Source organism: Dipodomys merriami, unplaced genomic scaffold (genome assembly GCF_024711535.1).
Source record: "Dipodomys merriami isolate MVZ:Mamm:240054 unplaced genomic scaffold, mDipMer1.0.p SCAF_222, whole genome shotgun sequence".
NCBI lineage: Eukaryota > Metazoa > Chordata > Mammalia > Rodentia > Heteromyidae > Dipodomys > Dipodomys merriami.
The window spans coordinates 1,311,088-1,319,315 of record NW_027203627.1 but is presented as its reverse complement, the minus strand read 5'-3'; the positions used below and the strand labels follow the sequence as shown (position 1 = coordinate 1,319,315).

At 40.0% G+C, this 8,228-nt stretch overlaps 1 pseudogene; it reads left to right on the top strand.

Moving 5' to 3' along the window:
* The first annotated feature begins 6,624 nt into the window (after nucleotides 1–6,624).
* LOC138835012 (tripartite motif-containing protein 43 pseudogene) lies at nucleotides 6,625–7,905 on the top strand (annotated as a pseudogene).
* The last annotated feature ends 323 nt before the right edge of the window (nucleotides 7,906–8,228 follow it).

Below are 8,228 nucleotides of genomic sequence, written 5' to 3'. Positions count from 1 at the left end.
CTTGAAGTTGGAGAAGTCCATGAGGAAAGACAAAAAGCTCAACAGATGAACCAACTGAGAGATGAGAAAGAGCAATGGTGCGATAAGTGTTTGACCTAGAGACCAACATGGTGGAATTTCAAAGGCAGTTGGCAGAGCTTCCCTCCAAGCAGCAGCATGGAGGACCAACTCAGACCAAGCTACAGCTGCCAGCCAAGACCTATTAGTCGCAGAAGTAACAACAGAAATGGGAGAAGAAGTGTTACATTCAAAGGTGGGAAAACTAGAGCCTCAGTCTCCAGAATCTTTAGCAGCAGGAGTGGCTGTGGTAACTGGAGCAGCAGGGAAAGACCTGGGATCTGCATGAGTTCTTCAAGACAATGGGAAGATTACACAAACATGAGGCCATGAGATGCACAATTTTGCATAACCTAGAGATCAAAGAGCAGCTGGGCCAGGTATAGGATGCCTTACATAGGCTAAGAAAGAGGAGAAGGTCTCTACTTTGCTGCACTCACAGCTGCAGGTGAAAGAAGAAGCTGGACCAGCAAGAGGAGAAGTTAGAAGAATGGAAAAAGATGGCTGAATTAAGGAGCCAAGTGGCTCAACATGAACAGCTGCAGGAGCTCAGAGCTACCTGTGAACAGCACAGGGCCTACAAACTGCAGCTGACCTTAAAGAATGAGGCCTTGCCACAGTACCTGCAGAAGTACACACAACTGCTGGACTAAGTTGGAGGACCAAGAAGGTCCATCAAAAATTACACAACAATTTTGATATGCCTTAAAACACCAGACAGAAACAGGACCAGCTGTGGGCCCCAGCTGAGCTTTTTGGCTTTCACTAGAGAAGGAAGAGTGAGCAAAAAGAAAAGGGGAGACTCTACTTGTTGTGACTGTCCTAGAAGACAGACAACCCAAAGACCAGGTGGGATTTTTATCTTTATCCATTGGTGAATTAAAGAAGGCGAAGCTCAGCCAGCAGCTGCAGGAGCAACATACCTACTGTGGGTGCCTGACCAATCTGGTAGTCAAGAGCCACAGAAAGCTGAAGCAGTAGGGTTTCTTCTTCAGGAGTTGAAACCATGGGATAGAAAGCAGGACACACAAATGCCCAAGAAGACCCTGAAATTCTGCTTCTTCCACAAGCTGCCTAAAAAAGGTGGGCTTCCAGAAGCAAGTGGATAAACTCCAACATCGATGCAGCCAGCTGTCAAAAAGCACCATTGAATAGTCCCTAGAATTCTATAAAGAACAGACAGAAGTACTGGATGAGCTATATCAGAAGAAAGATGAGTGTGTCAACCAGCTCTCCCAGGAGGAGAGGGAGAAGAAGAAGGAGCTGCAGGAGCTACTACTGCTTCTTGCAAATGAAGGCACCTGAGATTCAGGACAAGTTCCTGGCAGCCATCCAAACCCCTGCTGATGAGGGCCCCTCAGACCTATCAGGCTCCAAGAAGAGGGAAGTTATCAAGGAGCAACATGATTTTGAAGAGTTAAAGCTTGAAGACTATGTGGAGCCTGCCCAAGGAGAGGCTGGGGTACCTTCGCATCTCAAGGACCTCTACTACAGAGTAGATTGTGCTACAACAGCTTGCTATTCAAGCACCTACATGAGCTTGCAGGCTAGGGCAATGAAGGCTGCAGGACTGAGGCAAATGACAACTTTGAGATGATTTCTGCATGAATACCTGGAGGCGTCCAGCTGGGGAACAGGGCTCTTGTCCTCTAACTTACTTTGTTGCATGAGGACTAGTTGGAATTCTCTCATGCCTAATTATAAGGGATGAGAGAGGGGAGGAGCCAAACATACCAGTGGCTTCTGGGAGGTGGCCCAAATTCTGGAGACATTTAACAGTCCGTTCATTACCAGGAAAGGGGCTCAGGTGTAGGTTTCGACAAAGTGTAAATTCTTTACAAAGCAAGTTGGAGAGTGATGGCATGGTTTTATATTACTATATTATAGTAATAATGGAAAATGTTTGATGTCACAGTTTAATAATAGTGTATTTTAATTTTATGACATTACATATTCTTAATTTTTATGCAATATTTTGATATTACTTTATTGTATACATTATATCAATCATTTCATGATGTATGTTGTATGTCACTAGCATTACTTGGATTTTTGAAAATGTAAAGAATGCTGAGTTGGGCAATAGTGAATTTTCTTTTTTGTATGTTAAAAAGTTACAATGGTGATAGTGAGATGAAAAAATAATAAAAACCACGGAAAAAAGAAAACATTAATGCTGAAATCCTGGAACAAACAGAGATGTGAGATGAACAATTGGAAGTCTAACACAAGACACATGGATTACAGAAATGTAATCCAAAAATAAGAATATAGAATTATGAAATATCTATGGATATTGCATATCTTAATAAATTTTCAGTGGAACCTATTGAAATGATATATGTTGAATATTATTTTTGAACTAAAAAATAAAATTCAAACTAGTATGTTACTTAGTCTTTGTAAAGTGGATTAGATTCTGCAGGTGTAATGATATACCTTTGACTCAGGTAATAAATTGAAAATTCAGAAACATGTATTCAGTATTTAAATAAAAAAGTAATTACACAAATTGATTTAAATGCCAAATGTATCATCTGTCTTAGATCTGTGTATTAACTTAAAATCACATTCCTTATGAAGCAGAATAAATAGCTGAACTAATATTAATGTCTCTAAAGTATTTTCTTAATTAAAAAAATTCCCACAAGAAAAAGGTTAGTGTAAAAATCACCTTTGAGCATACTCTACAACTCTGGTGTGAAAAATTAAACAAAAGTAATGAATTATATATAGCTCCATATTCATAGCTTTTATGAAATTTTAATGAATTACTTTAAAATGTCCTTCATTTTTGAAATCAGTTCAGAATTCTTGCATAAATTAAAATTGGAGAACTACATTACCAATAGAAAATGAATACAGTATTTTTTATGAGATTAGAAGGCCAATGAGAATAGAAAGATTGAAATGGCTCAAGTGGTGAAGCACCTGACAAGCAGGAGGCATGACAATTTCCAAATAAAAAACTTGGGTGATAATCTAATAACTCCACAATGTAAGCTCAGCTAATTTTCAAAACCACAAGATACAAAGTCACCTACATTCTGGTGGAAAAGTATTTAATGCATAGTACGAAAATAAAAGATACAAAAAGGTAAGGAAAAAAAAGGTTTTCCAATCCTGTATAAATTTAACCTGCACCTAACCAAAATACACAGCACTTGTCTCTGTCTAAGAAAATTGTAAGAGGCATTTCCTTGAAAGAGGAAGTTAAAGGTGTGGTTGCCAGGATGGAAATTCCAACTCCAAATGATATGTAAATCAACCTCCCTAAATGAGAACTCAGGTACACACTCTTTTCTAGGCCCACTGCCCTGAATCAAAGGACCTTTTACTCCTCCTTTTGTGAAAGGGAACTTTCTTTACACTTTTTTTTTTACCACCTGCCGATTGCTGACACATTATATAGAGGAGTCACTGGGCCAGGGTGTGGTGTTTCTTTATCTTGACCATGGCAGTGTGAGTTTTTGGAATGTGTTTAAGAGTTCCCTTCTCTGGAGATATCCCATTGGCTATTTCCAATTTGCTCTCAGACCCTTTTTCTCCAATGATAAACCATTATTAGTGAAGATTCTATATGTTGGGAACTCTGTAGCAGAGAACCTTCCTCAAATGAAGCAAACCATTAATACTGTACTAATTTGAATTTCTTTGCACAGTAATCCCATTTTGTTATGAAATATGGAGGTAACATATAATAAAATATAAAATGTAAAAAATAATGAAGATAAGATAAAGTAGCAACAATGCAACAAGAGAGCAAAAAACTATTTAAAAATTGCTATAAAAATAAACCCATGCAAAAATGAGTCCCCAGTGATTGCTTTTCACCATGAAAGAAGGTGAATCTCAGAATAACAGCAAAAAACCAAACAAAACAAAACAAAAACCATTTAATTCAGTGGGCATTTTTGTTTTCCCAGTAATCCTTGCTACTCAGCAGGCTGAGCAGGATGGCAGTTCATAGCCAGTTCATATAGGAAAGTCCAAAAGACTCATCTTCAATTAACCACCAAAGTGGAGCTGTGGTCCAAGTAGTAGGAGAAAAAAAAAGCAAAGCAAACAACAACCAAAAAAAAAACCCTCACGAATACTGCTCATGCCCTAAGTTCAAGCCCCAGGTACATCCTAGAACAAAAAAGCAGTATTAGTTTCGGTGACTCAACGTTCTAAAGCAGGCTTTTGATGACTAGATCCTGTTATCCATCCTGGGAAGAAAAAAAAAGAAACACCTCTATACTAGACCATTGGGGTGTTTAAACTTTCTATTAGATTGGATTCTTTAAGTTGTATTACTAATTCCTAAAAATAAAATAAAATAAAATAAAATGAACTGGAATACTTAGAGAAATTGCTGGTAATAATGGAGAAGAAAGAAAGTGAATGGTTGAACACTAAAGATGAAGGAATGGATTTAGAAAAAATAAGTCATAATGTTTTAGGGTAAAAATGAAGAGAACATTAACTCAGGCTAAGAGATTAATAATAACAATGGCAAAGCTCAATTTATACATTAGGCATACTGAGAGATTAACAATAGCCAACAATTGTATCAATACAACAGTTTGCTGTCCAGTTGTGATGGCTCTTTGTTGGTGTCTGTCTTTCACTCTATGTACCCAATTATCGTGCCATCATCCCTGCTGTCATTATCATATGAAGATAAAAAATAATGCTTAGCCAGCTCCAGTGGTGCACTCCCTGTAATCCTAGCTACTCAGGAAACAGATCTGAGGATCTCGGTTCAAACCCGGCCCAGGCAGGAAAGTCGTAGACACTCATCTCCAATAAACCACTAGAAAACTGGAAGTGGTGCTATGGCTCAAGTGGTAGAGGGCTCACCTTGAGCTGAAGAGATGAGCGAAAGCACCAGACCCAGAGTTCCGCAGCACTAATGACAAAAATTTTTTAAAAAGAAAAATTAACAAGATTGTTTGATAATCAATGCCTGAAAGTCAATGATGCAAACATAGTGTTAGGCTACTATTTAGCTGCTGGCAATTCAGATAGGGGATTATGCTTTCAAAGCTAATGGATCAACACCAAGAAAGGTACAAGATTGATTATAGTAACAAAACCACAAATGGGAAAGGTTATGCCAAGGATACTACAGAACCTATAACCCTAAAGAGAATATTCTGATAGGATAAAACTTATTGCAAATTGAATATTAATAATGTGTTCTTGAAATCCAATGTATATAATATATATATATGTTTATGTCTATGATAATTTTTAGATCATTCTCAAAAACGAAATGGAGTTATTAAATTATATATCAGAATACCACATCATTTTATAATAAAAAGGCATAAATGATATTTAAAATAAAGATAAGAGAAATAGAGTGGAAGAAGAGCTCAGGGACAGATCTTCTACCCTGAGTTCAAGTCCAGCACTGACAGACAAACAACAAGAACAACAACATCGGAAGGATGAATTTGTATGGAAAATGGACTTGGGAGGAAGTGACCTAGGAGCCTAGGATGTTTGTTGACTCACAGTCAGGTGATCATCGACAGTCAGGTGATTACTGGTCTGATTAAAGCAGGTGATGGGAAAGCTGGGAGGGGCTGCTCTGTGGGCAGACTTAACCCTGATCACAACTCAAGCAAGAGATAATTCTTGTCCTCTCAGCTTTGTGCAAAGTGTGAATCAGAAGATCTCAGTCCAGGGAACCTAAGCATAAACTCAATTTTCTATTCCAAAAGCAAAAGCAAACAGAAGAGGACATGGCTTAAGTGGTAAAGTACCAACCCAGCATCAGGCCTGACAAATTACAAATTAATGAAGACCCACAAGATACAATGGATGATGCCACGAATGTGTCCTACAGTCCGGTGGAAAAGTAATAAACTCATAGTCCAAATATAAAGCATACACAGAAGTAAAAAACAAAACAAAACAAAACAAAACAAACACAATAAACTTTTCCAACCCTGGACAAACCTAAGTTTCACCTAACCCAAATCACCTAACCAAATTGCAAGTCATTGAAAGAGGAAGTAAAAGGTGGGGTTGTCAGGATGTAAATTCCAACTTCTATTGATATGTAAATCAGCTTCCCTAAACAACCAATCAGAGACACTTCCTTTCCTGGGCCCACCCTCTTTCAGTATAAATAGAGTGGAAGTCTGAGACTCAGGCATTGCTGAAGATCCCTCAGCAGGAGGAGGCTGTTTGGAGCTTGGATACTCCAGGTGAGGATCAGAGTGGGAGAATCTACTCCTCTTTTAATTCTTCTTTCCTTGGTTTGGTGTTGTTGGTGGTGGTGGTGTTTTGTCGGTTGTGGGGATTGAACCCAGTGGTAGGGCAGTGTTGCTGGGCCTCTTTGTGCTCAAGACTGGGCATTATCCCTAGGTCACTTTGTGGACAAGTTTAGTGCTTTACCACTTGAATCACAGCCCACTTGTGATTTTGGAGTGGTAAATAGGAGATAAGAGTCTGTGTCAGGGGGACTTTGGTGCCCAGGCCTGCTTCAAAGCTTGATCCTCATATCCCAATCTCTTGGGTAGCTAGGCTTTTAGGGGTGAGTCACCAGCACCTCATTAGATTCTAGGAATGATGGATCCTGACATTGTCCAGGCCTTCCAGAAGGAACTGAGCTGTGGCATCTGTATGAATACTTTCATAGAGCCAGTCACCCTAGAGTGCGGGCACAGTTTTTGTCGACCTTGTCTCTTCCTTTGCTGGGAAGAGACTCCAGCCAGGTGCCCAGGATGCAAGGGACCCTGCCAGCAGACAAACCTGAAAACCAACGTGGTTCTGAGGAGCCTGGTGGCCATTGCCAGAAGAGCCAGACTCAGGCAGTTCCTGAGCTCTGAGGAATACATGTGTGGGACACACAGGGAGACCAAGCAGATGTTCTGTGAGGTAGACAGGGCCCTGCTCTGTAGGAGCTGCTCCATGTCTCAGGAGCACAGGGCTCACAAACACCATTCTATAGAAAGGGCTGCTGATGTGCAGAGGAAGATGATTTCAAAGCAGATGCATGCTGTATGGGAAAAGACTCAAGAAAACCAGCACAATTTACAGGAGAAGAAGAGACTCACCAACCAATGGATTTATTATGTGAACCTCTACCGAGACATGACTAAGGATGTTTTTAGAATGCTGCAGCTTTTTGTCCAGGAGGAGGAAAGATATCATTCCCAGCTACTGATCAATGAAGGAAGAGCCATGTTACAGCAACTCAGAGAAAGGGAAACCTAAATGCTTCAGAAGAAGCATCAGCTCAGGAATATGTTTCAGGAGCTGATCGAAACATACCAGAAGCCAGATGTGGAACTGCTTCAGGGTGTAGAGTTGACCCTAGAAAGCTGTGTGTCAGTGTTGGTCTTCATGCCACTTCCTCTGAGGCCACAGCTCAGTGCCCCTCCCATGCCTGGAATGAAAGAGAAGCTCAATCAGTACCGGGTGGAGATTGCCTTCAATGAAACTATGGGGAATCAAGGTCCTGGGAGCAGTGTTAGACATGACCATCAATATGCGGTTTTGAATTCTGAAGACTCCCTCCACTTCACTGCTTTTGGATGCCAAGTCTTCAGCTCTGGGAAACATTCCTGGGAAGTTAGTGTGGATGAGTCTTCGACCTGGGCCTTGGGAGTTGTTACTGATTCTGTCATAGGGAGCAACCTCAGTGAATCTGAGGACGTTTTCCTCCTTTTGTTTGTGAAAGAGAACACACTTTACACCCTTTTTACCACCTTCCCATTGCTGTCTCAATATGTAGAGAAGCCTCTGGGCCGGGTTGGTTTGTTTCTTGATCTTGAGCATGGCAGTCTGAGTTTTTGGAATGTGGCTAAGTGTTCCCTTATCTGGAGATACCCCAATGATTCTCTCTGATTTCCTGTCAGGCCCCTTTATTCCAGTGGTATCCCGGTGTCTTAAGTGAAGAGACTCTCTATGTGTTGGGAACTCTATGGCAGAGAACCTTTCTCAAATGAAGCAAACCACTAATACTGTACTAATTTAAATTTTTTCATGAAATATGGTGGTAACTATAAAATGTAAAAACCAGTATTAAATGAAGATAAGATAAAGTAGCAACAATGCAACAAGAGAGCAAATAAATATTTTAAAATTGTTATAAAAATAAACCCATGCAAAACTGAGTCCCCAGTGATGGCTTTTCACCCTGAAAGCAGTTGGAGTCCAGAATAACAACA